Raw genomic sequence first — 20,754 nt, 5'->3', positions numbered from 1 at the left:
TTCTTTCAACTTGAGAAATTCTTAGCGAGTTCTTTTTTGGTATTCAAAGTCCGTGTCTTTGTACATTTCATTAGGATACAAGCTTACCTCACTTTATTGCACCTTGCTTTCTTGCCCTTCACTTTTTTCCATATTGAGCATTGCAGCAACTCTGCATTGAACAAGTTTATTGGTATCATTTTTCCAACAGCATATGCCCACTTTATGTCTCTGTTACAATTTGGTAATGCTCACAATATTTCAAATGTTTTCCTAATGCTATTTCATACTTAATAAGATATTGTATAATGCTAACATAATTTTTATATGCTCTGGCAAACCAAAAATTTCAGGTACCTCACTTTATTGTGACATTCACATTAATGCATTGGTCTGGAGAGGAATCATGATATCTCTGAGGAATGTCTATACTTTACTTTGTCATCTTGAGCCATCCCTTTTAAATCTTCTGTCCAATTCGTTAACTTCATCAAATAGTCCATTTGCTTTAGGTACTGTACATTCAAGAGTAAATTTCAGAGTTTCAGAGTTCCTTCTGACACCCATTTTGGGAATTTTTTTTCCCTCTTTTGAAAAAATATATTATGTGTATGTGATGAAACAGTCATTAAATTGTTATGTATCTTTTAACAACAAACTTATTCACTAGATACATATATGATAAAGTCCATCATTATTCAAAATTTTCACATATAGAAGAGAGGCACATAGAAACATGAATACATGTATTAAGCATACTTTATTATAGTTATGTGAGAATTGAAAGGCATATTAAAAATAATACAACCACTTCATTTGAAGATGAAGAAACTGAGGCCCAAAAGGCATATTCCTTGATGTTGTTGTTGTTGTTAAGTGCCATCGAGTCGGGTCCGACCCATAGCAACCCTGTACAGGGTTTCTGAGGGTGTAAATCTTTACGGGAGTAGAAAGCCTCATCTTTCTCCCTCGGAGCGGCTGGTAGTTTCGAACCGCTGACCTTAAGGTTCGCAGCCCGATTCGTAACCACTACTCTACCAGAGAGAGGTCAATTATTTAGTGTATAATGTGAAATAGTGTCAAAATGTCTTAAAAAGATTTCTGAAAACTACTTCATTTATTTTTTACAAATAAATGAAGAAAATTCTCATTTTTCCCTACAGAAAGAAAGGAAAATTGAGAATTTTCTGATATTATCTCGATCCCATTGAACTTTTAGTAATTTATTTATTTATTTTAGTTAGAATGAAATTTAAAATAACAATCTCAACATTGCACCAGCTGTTTTGTGATTGTTAAAAAATGGCACCAAATCATCTGTTACACAGCATTTTCTACTGAACTGGGTTTGATAATTAAATTCAATTTTCAAACAGAACTCAGACACCGTACTCACAATTATGGGGTCTAGTCAGAAGGTTAACAGGTTACAAGTCAGGGTCTGTAATGTTGAGGGCACAATTCTTTGTGTCAGGACAGCCTTTTCTCTGCCATGACCACAGGCAACATTCTCTGGTGTTACGGACTTGGCGTAGTCTCTGTCCTGCTCTGGAAATGGTACAAAACTCTTTAAAACTGCTAATAAATGGCCAAAGATCACTTCATTCCACTCTAAGCTTCAGCCCAAAATGCTTGGCTCTAGTTCTGTGGGTTAGCAAACAGTTCCTTCAAATGATTGCCTGGAGGCACCCCAGTTTGCAAATGGTCTTCCTTCCCCAAAGCACTCAGCTTTACTTACTCTGTGTGCCAGAAAGTCCACCACTCTATCTCGTTCTCTGCTGCTACTGCTCTTCTGTTATTCCTCTGCTGTCACAGATTTCTGTACCTGGCTTGAGGAGGTTTAATGTGCAGGGATCTTAGGATCCAAAGTATACGCTCCATTCTTGGCTCTTCTTTGATGGTAGTGACATCTCCCATCCCTGCTTCTGAGATGACTTATTTTATGTACATTAGAGTTCCAAGGTTTTACAATAACAATTATTTGTTACCCACTTATAGCTGAATCATTTAATCCTATCAGCATTTTTCTCACCTTCTCTTACCCTGAAATAACAGGGCAGAAACATTGTTTGGTAGGAATTAAAAAGACTATGGCTAGAAGAGACATTATATAATTTACTAAACCACAGTGATTAACCCCACACTTCATATGTCAGTTTGTCGTACTGTGGTGGCTTGCATGTTACTATGATGCTGGGGATATGCCACTTGGATTTTATTTTAAATACCAGCAGGGTCATGCACGGACAGGTTTCAGCTGAGTTTCTAGATTAAGACTAGGAAGAAGGAGACAGAAACTACTTCTGAATGATTAGCCACTGAAAACCTTATGAATGACAGCAGGACACTGTGAAACTGGTATTGGCCATTTTGAATCTGACCAACATATGTATTACTCTGTGGGGAACAACGAATTCAAGAGGAGTAGCATCACATTCAACATAAAAAGAATATTTCAAAATGTACCTTGAAGTACTGCATTGCGTGTGATAGTATAACATCTATATGCCTACAAAAAAGATTAGCTAACACCACTATTATTCATATTTATATACCAACCACTTAAGTCAGTGATGATGAAATTGAAGAATTCTACCAACTTTATCAGAGTCCTGGTGTGGTGCTGTAGGATATGCACTGCATTACTAACCAAAAGGCTGGCCGTTCAAACCTACAAGCCATGCCTTGGAAACCCTATACAGGATCACTATGAATTGAAACCTAATGATGACACTTAACAACAGTAACAAACTAATTTTTGTAGTCAGAAATTGATCACACATACTATCAAGATATGCTACTGGTGATTGGAATGGGAACATTGAAAACAAAGAAGAAGAAACAATAGTTGGAAATTATGGCTTTGGTGAAAGAAATGATGCGGGAGATTGCATGAAAGATTTTGCAATACCAGTGATTTATTCATTACAAATAACTTTTTAAAACAACATAAAAGATAACTATATGTGCAAAGACTTCACCAGATGAAATATTGTTGTTTTTAGGTGCCATTGAGTCGGTACTGACTCATAGCGACCCTATGCACAGTAGAATGAAACACTGCCCGATCCTGGGCCAACCTCACTATCGTTGCTATGCTTGAGTCCATCGATGCTGCTACATGGCCAGTCCATCTCATTGGGGGTCTTCCTCTTTTTCTCTGACCTTCCACCTTACCAAACATGATATCCTTCTCCAGTGACTGGTCCCTCCTGGGAATATGTCTGAAGTATGAGAGATGCCGTTTAGCCATTTTGGCCTCCAAGGAGCACTCTGGCTGCACTTCTTCCAAACAGACCTATTGATTCTTTTGGCAGCCCATGGTACTTTCAATATTCTCCTCCAACACCATAGCTCAAAGGCATCAATTCTTCTACGGTCTTCCCTATTCAGTTTCGCATGCATATAAGGTTATTGAAAATACCATGGCTTGGGTCAGGTTCACCTTAGTCCTCAAGCTGACATCTTTGCTCTTCAACACCTCAAAAAGGTCTTGTGCAGCAGATTTGCCTAATGCAATATGAATGCAAGATGAAATAGAGAGGAATCAAATTGGCTACATCTGTGGAAAGAGTATAGAAAAGCTCAATATAACTAGCCAAAACTAGAACAGACCATCAATTGATCATATACAACTTCAGGCTGAAACTGAAGAAAAAACTAAAGCAACTCTACCAGAGCCAAAATATGACCATGAATATATCCAACCTGAATTTAGAGACCATAGTAAGAACACATTTAGATAGCATCATAGTAAGAACATTAGATGCTGAAGAACAAGAGGCAGTTTTTGAACTGTGCCATTGAGTCAATTCCTACTCAAAGCTACCTGCATAGTATTTCTGAGGAACAGCTGGTGAGCTTAAACCACTGATCTTGCAGTTCAAGCTGGCCTTGAAGCCCAGAGCATTAGCACCCAGCACTAGACTTGATATGCTGAATAGTTTTGTATCAGGAAAGATGTGTGTCATGGCTGTATTCTTTCACCATATTCATCAATCTGTATGCTAAGGAAATAATCCGAGAAACTGGAATCTATTAAGAAGAATTTGGCATTAGGATTAGAGGAAGACTCAATATGCAGATCATATGACAGGAAGACTCAATATGCAGAAGCAGATGATACAACCTGCTTACAAAACTTACTGATAAAGATCAAAGACTACAGTCTTCAGAATGGACTGCTCTTCAGTAAAAACAAAACAAAAATCCTTACAAGTAGACCAATAACATCATGATAAATGGAGAAAAGAATGAAGCATCAAAGACTTGATTTTGTTTGCATCCGCAATCAACACTCATGGAAGCAACATGCACAAAATCAAAGGACTTATCACATTAGGCAAATGTGCTCCACAAAACCTCTTAAAAGTGTTCAAGAGCAAAGATAATAGCTTGAGGACTAAGTTGTGGCTGACCCAAACAATGATATTTTTCAATAGCATCATATACATCTGAAAGTTGGATAGTCGATAAGAAAGACCGTAGAAGAACTAATGCATGTGAGATGTGATTTTGCAGAAGAATATAGAAACTACAATGGACTGCCAGAAGAACAGATGAATCTGTGTTGGAAGCACAGCCAGAGTGCTCCTTAGAAGCCAGGATGGTGAGAGCTTGTCTCTCATATTTCTGACAGTTTTTCAGGATGGACCAGTCCCTGGAGAAGGACATCATGATTGGTAAAGTTGTGGTTCAGCAAAAAAGAGGAAGATCCCCCAGCATGGTGGACTGAAAGAGTAGCTGGAGTAATAGGCTCAGGATTAACAATTGTGAAAATGTACAGGATCAGGTAAGGTTTCTTTATGGTGTGCATAGTGTATCTATGAGTCATAGTTGACTTGATGGTCCCTAACAACAACAATAACAATGATTAATCAAAATTTTAAAAGGATGATTCAGCAATTTTCCAAATTCCTTGGCTTAATAGAAAGAGATAAAGAGAGTGATGGGGGCAAATTGAAAACTCACAACTATTTCTTTTACTTCTATGACTGTTCAGTGGTCTTTCTTTGTCGGGAGGAAAGTATATTATAGAGGGTCTTTACCTTGAACTGGGCGGCTACTCCATAAAAATCTTTTGACTGCTGTTATATCTGTCATTATATTTTGGCCTCTTTGTCTTCAAATGTTCTCTGGAATTCCCCTGCCTTTAAATCTGCAGATTTTCACAAAGATTTTCACATAGATTGTTTGTGCCTTAATCCTTAAAACAAATGCATCTCTTTAAAAAAATGCAAATGGAACATTCTATGACATAATTTAGTTAAAGTGTCACTGCATGCATTCTTTATGACATGTCCTTGAATAACAATCTCTGTTCTTTATATATGTATATGGTGGTGGTTAGGGAGCTCTGGTAGCATAGTGGTTACGAATTGGGCTGTGAACCTCAAGGTCAGCAGTTTGAAACTACCAGCAGTTCCGCGGGAGAAAGATGAGGTGTTCTGCTCCCGTTAAGATTTACAGCCTTGGAAACCCTATGCAGGTTCGCTATGAGTCGGAACCGACTCCATGGCACTTAACAACAACAACAACATGGTGGTGGTTATGTGATGTGGAGCTGGTTCAAACTCATAGCCACTCTGACTAGGGTTTCCAAGGCTATAAATCTTTATGGGAGTAGAAAGCCTCATCTTTCTCCTATGGAATTGCTGGTAGTTTCAAACTTCTGACCTTTAGATTAGCAGTCCAACTCATAATCACTATGTTACCAGACCTCCAGATATATGTGTATACATAATTACCCTAGCCCTGTGTTTTTATATACAAGTTTCAGGCCAAAATAGAAAATCTGACCTATATTGATTTTTAATAGATTTTATTTTTTCACACACACACACACACACACACACACATATCCTATACATACATATTATATAAAGCATTTGCCGTACTAACTATCATTAAGTGTACAGTCCAATGACATTTATTGCATGTACACCTTGTTGTTACTATAGTTTCCAAAATTTTATTATCACAAACTGAAATTTAATAATCCTTTAGCAATATCATCTCAGTAACTTTTCTCATTCCTTGATAACCAATGATTTATGTGTTTTTTGCTGTCATTTTACCTATTCTAGTATAGCGGTTATGAGTCAGGCTGCTAACCTCAAGGTCAATAGTTTGAAACTACGAGTCATTCTGCAGGAGAAAGATGAGACTTTCTGCTCCCATAAAGCTTTACAGCCTCGGAAACCCTATACAGGTTTGCTATGAGTTGGAACCTACTCCACAGCACATAACCGCTACCACACCATATTATTCCACGGAGTCCTGGTGTGTCACCATAGGATAAGCACTTGACCTCAAGGTAGGTTTGAACCACAAGTTCAGCAGTTCAAACTCACCCAGCTGTTCCTTGATGATTGAAAATGACTTGCAGTTCAATGCTTATCCTACAGTGCCACACCAAATATTATTTTTTTGTGTCTGAATCATTACAATTAAATTACACTGGCAGGTTTTCAGATGTGTCCACATCATAGCATCCATCAGAATTTCATTTTTTTCTTTATGGCTGGATAACTTTACATTGCATTTTTACACTACATATTGTCTATCTGTTCATTTATGGATGGGTACAGTCTGTGTCTTACTTTTTAGCTATTGTAAATAAGGCTTTAATGAATATTGGTGTACACATACCTGTTTGAGTCTCTTCTTCAAATATATTGGTGATATATCTGATGGTCACATAGTCATTGGTGATATATAGCTGTGTCACATATAGTCATTGGGAGCACATTGGCACTGTAGGACAAGCACTGGGTCTGTGAACCACAAGATTGGCAGTTTGAGGCCACCAGCAGTTTTTCCAGAGAAAGATGAGGGTTTCTGCTCCCATAAAGATTTACAACCTCATCAACCCTATATAAGTACTGGTCAGAAGTTCAAACCTACCAGTTGCTCATAGGAAATACTATACAGCAGAGATGAGGGATGTCTGACCTTCAGGCCACATGTTGTTGTTGTTATGTGCCATGAGCCAGTTCTGACTCATAGCGACCCTGTATAGGGTTTCCAAGGCGGTAAATCTTTACGGGAGCAGAAAGCCTCCTCTTTCTTTCACAGAACAACTGGTAGTTTCAAACTGCTTACCTTGTGGTTCACAGCCCGATTTGTAACTGCTATGCTACCAGAGCTACTAGCCATCACATTAAGGGTGAGTTAATTAAATGTTTCAAAAACATAGCAGGCTAATTTTTAAGTTGATAATGTTGTATGGCCCTTAAATAATGTTATAAATATCCAAATGGCCTTTGGCAAAAAAGAAAGAAAAAGGTTTCCCCTGCTCTATAGGTTTCTAAGACTCAGAACTGACTCGACACAACTTAAGAGCAACAAGTTCCAGAAATCCTATACAGGGTTGCTATGACTCAGAATCTACATGACAACACTAACAACCACAATGAGGTTGTTGTTGGTAACTGCAGTTGAGTCCGTTGCAACTCATAGTGACCCTGTATAGGATTTCCAAAGAGTGGTTCAAACCAACCTTGTGGTCCAGTGCATTATCACTCAGCACCACACCTGGACTCCACAACAATGGCTATTGTTGAATTGTTTTACATATAGGTGTGTCCTAAATCATGAACCTTTGGCTGATTTGAACACATGTACCAACCACTATACATCCTATTATATTAAAAATTCAAAGTACATAAAGTGTAATTTTGTGACATGTACCAAAACAGTATTGTATTTATTCTATTTTATTGTGTTGAAGCTGTTTTAGTGTATCTAGATGTTTTTATTTTTTTATTTTTTTATTAATAGAAATGCTAAGACAAACATTGGGATTACTGACATTAGATAGGAGAACAAGCCAAACCTAACCTTTTCAATTTTTTTTTTGTGTAAATTCATCTTAAAGACAGATTTAGGAATGGAATTATTTTCTAACCTATGGACTGCATGACTACATGTATTCAATATATTATTACTGAATATAATAAAATAAGTCATGTATATAAAATGAAGATACCTTTTAGGAAGAAAGCTTTTTAATTAAGCCAATTCTGTGCACCTGAGTTTATTTTTTTTTAAAGTTCTAAATTAGATTGTCAGTGATTTGGTTTCAGCAATTTATGTTGTAACAACATGACTTGATTACACAATACTCGAATGGATAATGTATTATCTGCATCAATTAGATATGGATGACAATAAGAGAAAGACAATTTGATTGTTTCAATTAAAACATTTCCCTTAATATTGAAATGAAAACTTACTTCTGTCTAAAGTCATTTTTGGTAAGTCTAATAAAAAGTTAAAATACTCACTACATCATTTTTGTTTTGTAATAGCATTGGGTATTACTTTCCTTAAGCATAAAATGAAAAAAATTGCTTCAAATCCTAATTATTATTTAAGTTTCAGTTATAAAATCTGAGATGTTACTTAGAGCAATATTGGATCAATTTTAAACATTGATTCTGATGGTGGTTATTGCTCAAATCAGGCCATGTGGATTGATATTTTGCTAAGCCTTGGCTCACTAACATAAATATTTACATAGTTGTCCTCCTGGCTAAGTTTTTAAACCAAGTTCCTCAGTAGGATTTTTATGTTGTGCTGATATAGAAGTGTTCTGCTAACATTTATCAAGTGTCCCTCCCTGTAATCTCTTCAATATAATGAGCTTGTAAAACAGCCCTGGAGAAAGGCATTCATAAAAATAATGCCAGGGAGATTTTGTCCCCTTTTTATGTTACTTGGAAGTCAGGTCAGAACGGTGTAAATTATTTTGGTCATAAAGTTTGGTTAATAGTGTATTTGGATAGAGAGAGTAAATTAAATAAGACTGTGGAATAACCTAATATAGTCTGGTCAATGCTTTGGAGTCAGATGGGCCTGGGATAAATGCAGACCTTCCCTATTACTGGCTGCATGCCCACAGTTGTATTACTTAATTATTCTAAATCTCAATCTGCACATTTGTCAAATGTTAGTATTAATACTATTTACATTCTTTGATTGTTGAAGGATCAATCATATGTATAAAACAGTTAACTTTATTGACAACTGAAACAATTACTATATATCCACATTTTATTATTATTATTATTTCATCAAAACTAGCTGGCAATCTCACAACTAGAGAATGCTGGAGAAAAACATTTTACTGATTTAGTAAATATAACAGAGATGGTAGAATGAAATAGTCTTATAGGGTTAAACCTTAAATTAACCTTAGTCTTTCTCATCAGTGCTACTAATTATGACCTAATACATATGAAAGCTTTCCCAATAATTTCTAGGTATTTATGAGCTGTATTTTTCAGGTTCTAAAAGTCTGTTGTGGCACTGCAGGATCAGCCCTGAAATTCAGCGTACAAGGTTGGCAGTTCAAATCTATGAGCTATTTCTTGGAAAAACTCTACAGGGTCACTGAGTTGGAACCAACTCCATATTGCTTAAAAAGAACAACAAAAGTCTGTTGCTGTTGTTGTCAGGAGATGTTGATTCTGTTCTAACTCATAGGAACCATACACAGGGTTTCCAAAGAGTGACTTGGTACCAACCTGGTGGTTAGTAGTCCAGTGTTTAACTTACAGTGCTACACCAGGAAATTCATAATTGAGTGTACGTTTCCTATCAATTTAAAAAAATGTCTCCCTCCAATTTCAGGCCTAACACAAACTCCAATGGTTACTCCAATGGCGTAGGCAAGAAATAAGTCTGACCTTTTACATTTGTCTTTTACTCTTGCCATTTTTCCATCATTCTCCAGTCATGGATTTTCAGTGCTGTCAGAGGATATATATTTAGGAAAGAGGGGCAACTGGGAAAAAAAGAGTCTCAATTTGCAAAGTATCAGATGTTCTCTCTTGACAGTCAAAGAAAAGTAGCTTTCCCAGTGCAAACTTTTTCATCCTACTGCAAGTTTGTGTGGATAATTAAGAGAATGTTACATTTTCTGTTTCTTGATCATGTAACTGATTATTCTAACAGTTGATTCTATACTAATTTACTCTTACTCATAGGATCTGAGCAATTACTCTACACAGATTTCCTTTGCTCTTAGCCTTTTGGATGAAGCCCTCTTCAAAATAACTATCATTAGTATTATTCCTTGTGTCCATATCTAGTCAAGAGAAAGCAAACTTCATTATATCATTGTTGGTTGCTGCAGATCTATACTTACCTCTCTTCTCTCTGAAGTAGGGTATAATTCTAGCCAGACTTTTACATTTAGAAATTTACAGGCATGAGTAAAAAACAGTGTTTATGACTTCTACGAAATTCAAAAGAAATAGTGTAAAATTATTTTATTAAGTTTCCTGAAACTCACCTTATTTATTCCTTGAAAATAAATGAAAGAAAAAAAAAATGTTCATTTTCCACTACAGAAAGAAAGGAAAATTTAATACGTCTGTTCTCTCTAAGCACGCAGCCACCACAATCTCTCCATCAAGCTGCTTTGCATTTCTTATAAACCTTAGAAGTGAGTACTGAAGAATCACATAGTAGGTTTCATAATTTCTTACCTTTTCTTGTGCAAATTGTATGGAATTTATCATTGTTGGTCCATGGTGGTGGTGGTGGTTATGTGCTGTGGAGTTGGTTCCAACTCATAGTGACCCTGTACAAGGTTTCTGAGGCTGTACATCTTTAAGGGAGTAGAAAGCCTCATCTTTCTCTCACAGAACAGCTGGTAGTTTCAAACTGCTGACCCTGAATTTAGCAGCCCGATTCATAACCACTATGCTACCAGAGTTCCTTGTTGGTCAATGAGTCATCTGAAAAAAGTCCAGGAAAAGAAAATAACATTTAACATTCTATTGAAATCTCATTTCAGAAAGATTACATATGTTGATAAGTCACACTACTAATAAGTAGCAAAATTGTAACCTGCCTATTGGTCATGGCTCCTTTTCAATGGAATAATTTTATATTTTTAAATCATACACACATACACACACACACACATACATGTGGAAAAACACAATGGAAGTCCCATGCATAAGTTCACATTCAATTCTTCTGTGCTTTCTGGTAGCACTCTGCTGCAAGAATTTTTTCATGATTGAATTTATTATTTGGTGATATAAAAATAAAATTTTCATTGAAATATATGGTGGTGGGTGTGTACCTCTCAGTTGTTCCTGACTCAGCAACCTTGTATATGGCTCTAGTTTCTGAATCTATAAACCTTTACAGGAGCAGAAGTCTTCATCTTTCTCATACTGATGGCTGGTAGATTTGAACTACTGACCTTGTAGTTAGAAGCCCAGCTCATGATCCAATACAGTACCAGGACTCCTTCAATCTGTATGCTGAGCAAATAATCTGAGAATCTAGATAATATGAAGAAGAATGTGTCATCAGGATTTGAGGAAGACTCATTAACAACCATCAAAATGCAAATGATTCAACCTTGCTTGTTGGAAGCAAAGAGGACTTAAAATACTTACTTATGTACAGGATCAAAGATTACAACATTCAGTATGGATTGCACCTCTTGTAAAGAAAATTAAAAGCCTCACAATTGAACCAATTAATATCATGATAAATGGAAAAAAAGACTGAAGGTATCATTCATTTTGCTTGGATGTGCAATCAACAATCATGTATGCAAAAGTCAAGAAACCAAAATATTTATTGCATTAGGTCACATTTGCTGCATAAGACCTCTTTAAGTGTTTAAGAGCAAAGATATCACTTTGACAAGTTGAACCTATCTCGTCATGGTATTATCAATAGCCTCATATGCATGTGAAAGTTGGACAAGGAATAAGGAAAATTTTAGAAGAATTGATGTATTTTTGTTCTAATGTTGGAAAGAATATTAAAGTTCCATGGACTGCCAGAAGAGCAAACAAATCTGTGTTGGAAGAAGTACAGCAAGAGTGCCCCTTTTAAGCTAGGATGGTGAAACTTCATCTCTCATACATCAGGCATGTTATCAAGAAGGACCAGTCACTGGAGAAGGCTATCATACTTGGTAAAGAGGAGAGTCAGAGAAAAATAGAAACACTCTCTACAAGACGGATTGGCAGATTAGCAGCTACAGTGCACTCAAGCATAACAATTGTGAGAATGACACAGGACCAGGCAGTGTTTTGTTCTGTTAGGCAGATCACTATGAGTCAGAACTGATTTTAAGGCATCTAATGACAGCATTCCATATAGGAGCCCTGGTGTGGCACTATAGGATAAGTGCTGGACTGCTAATTCAAACCACTCCTCACAAAATATATGTAGGATCATTCTGAGTCAGAACAGACTCTGTGGCACTTTATAACATAATAACATTTCATTTATATTGGAGATAAGTATGAATTGTTATCTACCTCTGTGTTTGACACATCACTAGTCTGTCAGTTTTTCTTATTGTATGGCTTGCATATTGCTGTGATTCTGGAAGCTATGCCAGGAGTATTTTAGATACCAGCAGGGTCACCTAGGGTAGACAGATTTCAGCTGAGCTACCAGTTGAAGACTAGGAACAAGGAGAGACATACTACATCTGAATATTTAATCACTGAAAAGCATGTAAAGAGTAGGGGAACAATGTCAGTACCAGAATATTGAAACATGATTAATACCATCAGACTGTTGCCAGTGGTAGTGCTGGAAGATGAGACTCTCAGGTTGGAAGGCACTTGAAATAACAGCTGGAGAAGAGTTACCTCCTTAAAGTAGAATTGACTGTGATGATGTGAATGGACTAGAGCCTTTGGGACCTTCATTTGCTGATGGGGCACAACTCAAAATGAAGAGAACATGTAATCTATGAGGTATGTATCTAAGAAAATTGGATTTTGTAAAAAATGAAATGGAATGCATAAACATTGATATCCAATGGGAAAATGAGCTGAAATGGACTGGTATGGCCATTTTGAATCTGACAATCACGTTGTTTACTATGACAGGAATGACAAATTAAAAAGAAATGGTACCACATACATCATGAAAAAAATTTTTTAATCCAGATTTGTCTTGATGTCCAACACTGTCTGTGACAGGATAATATCCATACGCCTACAAGGAGGACCAGTAAATACCACTACTATTCAAATTGTACACCAACCACAAAGCAAGTAATGAGGAAATTAAAGAATTCTTCCAACTTATTTAGTCTGAAATTAATCATAAAAACAATCAAGATGTGTTGCTAATTATTGGTTGGAATGCAAAGGTTGAAAACAAAGAGGATCAGTACTTGGGAAATATGACATTAGTGATAGAAATGATGCTGGAGATAGTATGATAGAATTTGCAAGAACAAAGACTTCTTCATTGTAAACACCTTTTTTACCCTGTACTGGTTCACTATGAGTTGGAACCTACTCCACAGCACCTAACAACAACAACAACAACAATAAGATGAGCATACACATGGAGTTCACCAGATAGAATACACAGAAATCAAATAGACAACATCTGTGAAAAGTGACAGCAGCAGTGCTCTGTGTCATCAGCCAAATCAAGGTTAGGAGAAGACAGTGGAACAGACCATCAATTGCTCATGAGGAAGCTCAGTCTGAAGCTGAAGAAAATTAAAACAATCCGTGAGAGCCAAAATATGACCTTGGACATATCCCACCTGAATTTATAGATCATCAGCAGAACAGATTTGATGCATTAAATTCTAAAGACCGAAGACCAGAAGAGTTGTGGGATGACATCAAGTACATCAAACAGGAAGAAAGCAAAAGATGATTAAGAAGATAGGAATGAAGGAAAAGACCAAAATGGTTGTAAGCAGACACTCTGAAACTTGCTCTCCAATATAGAGTTACTAAAGCAAATAGAAGAAATGAGGTGGTAAAAGGGCTAAATCGAACAATTTTAAAGGCAGCTTGAGAAGACAAAGTCAAATATTAAAATTAAATGTGCAAAGACCTGGGGTTAGAAAACCAAAAGGGAAGAACATGTTCAACAGTTACCAAGCTGAAAGAACTGAAGAAAAATCAAACCTCGACATGAAATATTGAAGGATTCTCTGGAGAAAATATCAAATGATTCTGAAAGCATCAAAAGAAGATGGAAGGAATACACTGAGTCACTATACCAAAAAGAAATGATCAATGTTCAACCATTTCAAAATGTAGCATATGGTCAAAGGGCTATAATACTGAAGGAAGAAATCCAAAGTGCATTGAAGGCATTGGCAAAGAACAAGACTTCGAATTTGATGGAATACACATTGAAATTTTTCAACAAACTGATGTAGCACTGGAGGCACTCACTTATCTGTGCTAAGAAACTTGGAACACAACTACCTGGCTAATTGTCTGGAAGAAATATTTGTGCTCATTTCAAAGAAAGGTGACCTAACAGAATGTGGAAATCTTTGGACAGCTTCATTAATATCACATGCAAGTAAAATTTTTCTAAAGATGATTCAAAAATGGCTGCGACCATACATTGAAAGAGAACATCCAGAGGATAAAGCCAGATTCAGAAGTAGAATTGGAATGAGAGATATCATTGTTGATGACAGATGGAACTTGGCTGAATGTAGAGAATTCTAGAAAGATGTTTACCTGTGTTTTATTGACTATGCAAAGGCTTTTGATTGTGTGGATCCTGACAAGTTATGGACACCAGTCTGGAGTGTTCTGGAACACTTAATTGTGCTTTTGAGGAACTGGTACATAGAAAAAGAAGCTGTTGTTCCCAACAGAACAAGGGAACATGGAATAGTTTAAAATCAGGAAAGGTGTGCACTAGGGTTGTATTCTTTTACCATACTTGTTCATTCTATGTGCTGAGAGCAAATAATCTGAAACGCTGGATTATAAGAAGAAAAACGTGGCATCTGGGTTAGAAGAAAACTCATTAACAACCTGCAATATGAAAATGATACAACTGTGCTTGCTTAAAGTGAAGATGACTTAAAATATTTACTGATGAAGATCAAAGACCACAGCCTTTGATATTGATTTCACCTCTATTTCAAGAAAACAAGAATCCTTACCTCTAGACCAATAAATAACATCCATAGGATTGGAGAAAAGATTGAAGCTATCAAAGACTTCTTTTTTCTTGACTCAGCGATCAACACTCATGAAGCAATGTTGAAGAAATTACACAACTTATTGCATTAGGCAAATCTGGTATACATGACCTCTTGAAAGTGTTGAAGAGCAAAAATGTCAGTTTGAGGATTAAGTTTCACCTTATCCAGTTCATGGTATTTTTCAATAACCTCGTAAGCATGCGAAAGAAACAGTGAATAAGGTAGACTATAGACAAATTGATGTCTTTAAGTTATGGTGTTGAAGGAGAATATTAAAAGTGCCATGGACTGCCAAATAAACAAGTACAGCCATAATGCTCCTTTAACATAAGGATGGCTAGATTTTGCCATCATATTTCAGACATATTATCAGGAGGGACAGTCTTGATGAGGAAGGCTATAATGTTTGCTAAAGTGTAGTTTGGAGAAAAATAGGAACACCCCCTGTGAGATGGATTTATACAATAGCAATAACAATATCAATCAGCTCAAACTAGCAATGATGGTGAGGTTGACGTAGGAGCTGGCAGTTTTGTCCTGTTGTGCATAGGCTTGTTATGTTGTGTTGTTTGGTGCCATCAAGTCAGTTGCGACTCATGTGACCCTGTATAGATTTTCTGAGGAGCCGCTGGTGGGTTTGAACTGTCAACCTTGTGGTTCACAGTCCAGTGCTGATACATAGTATCACAACAGATGTCCATTATGAGTTGGTGACAAATTGATGGCACCTAACAACAACACCAACTGTGTTTAACAATGAATAAATAAAAAAATAAATACTTAAATGAGTTTGCTCTTTATTCAGAAAGAGGAAACAAACAAACAAAAAAAGCCAAGCCAACACTGGGCTGCCTTGTCTTACTTTAAGTTACTGAGGTATAAAGTATGAGTACTGAAATAGAAATATAAAAACTCCTAGTGTAGATAATATAGAATTTACTTTTTTTGTGGTACATTTCTTCTTTAAGAGAACTATCTCAAGTGCTTTGCCTTTAAATTTTAGACTTTTCAAGTGCCATAATATGTTCGCTTCATAAGGAAATTTGTCATTTTAGCATTAGTTTTTCCAAGTACCAACCTATTCTCAATCCATTAAGCCTAATCAGAAATCATAAGCAATAGAAATGATAATAATGAATAGAGAATAAAGAATAGTGTAACGCTTTATTATTTTGTTTTAGCTAATATCAGCTAGTATACTATATTGGTTCTGCATAACCTGAGTAGCTGTCTGGTTACATAACATAGAAGCAACGAGTCTGGTAAAAATGCACTTTACATACTTATCTCTTTTACTTAACAAATAAATCCTGGTTAGTTACCTCAGTTTGCTAAATTAACTGAAATTACAAGAAGGCCTATTCTAGACATACCAGATTTATTTAGATTCCTACCATAAGAGTAAGTCAGTGTATTGATATTAAGATTCAAGTTTGGATTTATTTTTAAAAATGTGTGTTCCAATGTCTACCTAATTGGAGAATATTTCAAACAAAATTTCTACAGTAATGCACGTGTCATTAGAATGCTTTCTAAATAAACATATTTAATCAAAACAGTGGCTTCCCAAGGATTGTATTGGGCTGTTGTTGTTATATGCCATTGAGTCGGTTCCCACCCATAGCGACCCTCTAGAGGGTTTCCAAAGAGTGACTGGTGAGCTTGAACCACCAACCTTGCAGTTGAAACTGACTCTGCAGTCTAGCGTATTAACCCACAGCGTCACACCAGGACTCCTCTATTGGGCTAGTTACACTCAGATTATCAAGGTTAGTTCAGAAAGTTATGGAAACTTACTGGAAGATTCCAAAGGGCTACTATTGATAGATTTTCTTGAAGGGCACACAACAATCACAGGAGCTTAATAAGAATTCTTAAGGAAATTGGAATCTGTACAGATGAGAATAAAGACCAGTAGTATTGTGCTGAGGAAATACTTTCCATCACTATGTATTTCCTCATTCTTTAAGGGTAGCAAGGACTATAGTACAAAAATGGCATTTGACAGCCTCACCCCACGCACCCAACAGTACATTTCTTGCCTCTTCGAGCTTCGTTTTGTTCCTCAAACTTAAAACATTGAAAAGGGATTCAATTTGAGTAGTTTGAGAATGCCCAAAGTGCCATTTTGTTGTAGCGTAGATCAAAGAAACAAAAGTCCTGGTGCGGTACTGTAGGATAAATCGTCCCTAGAGAAGGACATTATGTTTGGTAAAGTTGAGAGTCAGAAACAAAACATAAGAAAGACTCCCAATGAGATGGATTGGCACAGCAGTAGCAGCAGTATGCTGTAGTGCAACAACAATTGTGAGGATGGCACAGGACTAGGCACTGTTTCCTTCTATGGTGCATAGGTTTGCTTGGGCCAGAATGAACTAAATGGCATCTAACAACAACAATTTACTTGAAACTTAGGCCAGTGAGCATATAGGCATTTTTGGAAGAATGGGATCCCAAAGAAAATATCTGACTACTTGTGGGTGTGAATAGAAAGAAGACATGAGTACTGGGTATCCACACAACACATTTTCACCATACAAACGACGAAACAATTAAATTTGAGAAAAATCATTATTAGCAAATAGTAGCCTGGTATTTTCTGAATGTCTTTTGTCAGTATTTCTCTCCCAAAAATATTACTCATATTTAAGTTTCTACAATTGTGAAAATTATCTTCAAAATAATTTAATCTACTGATTACGTTGAGAGGAATCAGACTGCATTTGAAAAGTTGACAAAAGAATTACAAAAGTTATCTCACTGACTTTTTACTTCCTTGAAATCTTACTAACTTTATTCAGAGCAGTCATCGTATTTAAACGGCAAAACCAGTCAAAATACAGAAAAATCCCCCGAAACAAATTTCCAATGCTATACTTAGATTTGGTTTATTTATATATTTCTAATTTTATAAACTACATAAGAATCATTTTTCATTTTATGTGTACAATCCCTTTGCACAGTATATTATTACAGGCATACACTAAAAATTTTATCAATTTCATTTCATTTAGAATTTAATAACATTTCCCACCCATAAATAATCCATTTTCCCAAGCTAACTTTTGTCAATTCTTGAGTGGTATCATCATAACTAAATAATAAGATTGTATACTATTTGGATTTCATTTATTAATGCTTTCATTTATGTATAAATTACCTCATTTCTCAAAAGACCTGAAATGGCTAGCAGAGATGTTTTTATTTATTGATATTACCACAGTCAAAAAAGAATTGGAGCCACCAGGAGAACTTTAGTAGTATTATTCAAAACTGAAGGAGGCATTATAAAATATGGGGGAAATAATGGAGAATTATAGTTAGCTTACCATGGCTTATGTTTGAAATAATTTTCATAAAAGTTATATTCTATACCTGCTAAACATTTTAGAGCATGTATTCCTAAGTGAAGGGAATTGCCTAACCTTAAAAAACAAGCTATAACTATTGCTTTAGACAATTGGGTTCTGATGGAGAAGAGAGTGAATATTTAAAAAGAAGGTTTATATTGAAATGAGCGTGCATATCTTTCTCCCATTATTTGTGAAACATGTTTTCAGGGCCATGCTTTACTTCAATCATAATGAATCATGTAACATTTTTCAAAATTACTGTGTACCCCATGTCATCGTGTTCCAGCTTGTATGTTCCCTCAACACAGTTTCACCAATTCCCTTCTTCTGCTTCAAAAGCTTCTTCACTTACATGCTCTAAGTATTATTGAGCAAGTCATTAAAAATTTCATATGCTCCTTTTTTGCTTACTTTTTGGATAATGGTAACAATAGTACCTGCCATATAAGATGTTCAAACTCACCAACTGCTCTTTGGAAACCCTATACAAAATCACTGTGGGTCGCAAATAACTCGACAGCACATAACAAGCACCACAACAACCCACTGATGTTAGTGTTATTAGGCACCAAGGAGTCTGTTCCAACTGATAGCAATTCTGTGCAGAACAGAAGGAACTACTGCCCAGTCCTGCACCATCCTCCTAATTGTTATGTTTGAGCCCATGTTGTTGCCCTGGGGTCAGTTGATCTCATTGGAGGTCAACCTTTTCATCTTAATTCTCAGCTATACCAAGCATGATGTCTTTCTCCAGGGACTGATTCCTCCTGAAAAGATGTCCAAAGTATGAGAGATGAAGTCTTGCCATCCTTGCTTCGAAGGAACATTCTAACTGTACTTCTTCCAATATAGATTTGTTTGTTCTTCTGGCATTCTATGGTACTTTGAATATTCTTTACCAACACCATAATTCAAATACACCAGTTTTTCTCCTATCTTCCTTATTCATTGTCCAACTTTCACATGCATATGAGATGACTGCAATTATCATGGCATGGGTCAGGCCCACCTTAATTCTCAAAAAAACATCTTTGCTCTTTAATATTTGAGAGAGGTCTTTTGTAGCCCCAGCTCCATTTGTTTGTAACAACTGAAAAGACATTATCTCCAGGAATTGCCAAACCAAAATTGTTCCCACTGATACGTAAAAACAAATAACTACACACGTGTTGTTATTAAGTGCCAATGAGTCAGTTCCAAACCATAGTGACTGTGTATAGGGTTTCTGAGGAGCAGCTGGTGAGCTTGAACCTCCAACCTGCTCTTGGATGTAGAAAAGCTAAAGTTAATGGAAGAACAGATGAAGTAAAATAGCTGAACAGAAAATTTAAAGTATAGCTACAGAAGACTAAATATTATAATGAAATGTGCAAATACTTAGCATTATGAAACCAAAAGGAAAAAATATGCTCAGCATTTCTCAAGCTAAAAGAACTGAAAAAAAAATTCAAGCCTCAACTTGTCATTCTGAAGGATTCTGTAGGCAAAATATTGACTGATGCAGGAAGCATCCAAAGAAAATTGAAGGAACACACAGTCACTATACTGAAAATAATTGGTTAACATTTAACCCTTTCAGGGGGTAGTGTATGGTTAAGAACTGATGATATTGAACAGGAAATCCAAGGTGAACTGAAGACATAAGGGAAGAAAACAACAACCTTCCAGAATTAAAAGAAGAGCAATTGAAATGTTTCAACAAACTAATGCAGCCCTACAAGCACTGATGTGTCTAAATCAAGAAAACTGGGAGACAGTTACCTGCCCAACCAACTGTATTTGTGCTCATTCCAAAGAATGGTGATTCAGCAGAATTCAGAAAGTATTGAGCAATATTAGTAATAGTATATGCAAATAAAATTTTGCTGAAAATAACTTAAAAACATAGGAGCACATTGAGAGGGAACTGCCAGAAATTCAAGCTGGATTCAAAAGAGTGTGTGGAACAAAGGATACCATTGTTAATGTCAGATGGGTCTTGACTGAAAGAAAAAAATATTAGAAAGATGTTTACTTGTGTTTCATTGACTATACAAATCATTTCTATGTGGCTCAAATAGATAACACTGGAAGAACAGGGATTCCCGAACACTTCATTGTGTTCATGTGGAACCTGTACATAGAGTAAATGGCAGTTGCTTTAACAGAACAAGGGGAATACTTCGTATTTTAAAATCAGGAAAGGTGAGAGTCAGGCTTGTATCCTTATTCCATACTTATTCAATCTGTATGCTAAGTAAATAATGTGAGAAGTAAACTATACGAAGAAGAACATGGCATCAGGATTGGAGGAATGCTTATTAAGAAGAACTTAAGATATACAGATGACACAACCTTATTTGCTCAAAGCTAAATATATATCCTTCAGTATGAATTACAGCTTAATATAAAGAGAAGAAAAATCCTCACCATTAGATCAACAAACAACTGGACCAATAAATATTA

Source organism: Chrysochloris asiatica, unplaced genomic scaffold (genome assembly GCF_000296735.1).
Source record: "Chrysochloris asiatica unplaced genomic scaffold, ChrAsi1.0 scaffold00001, whole genome shotgun sequence".
Taxonomy (NCBI): Eukaryota; Metazoa; Chordata; class Mammalia; order Afrosoricida; family Chrysochloridae; genus Chrysochloris; species Chrysochloris asiatica.
The sequence above is the reverse complement of the archived record's forward strand: the minus strand, read 5'-3'. Positions refer to the sequence as shown.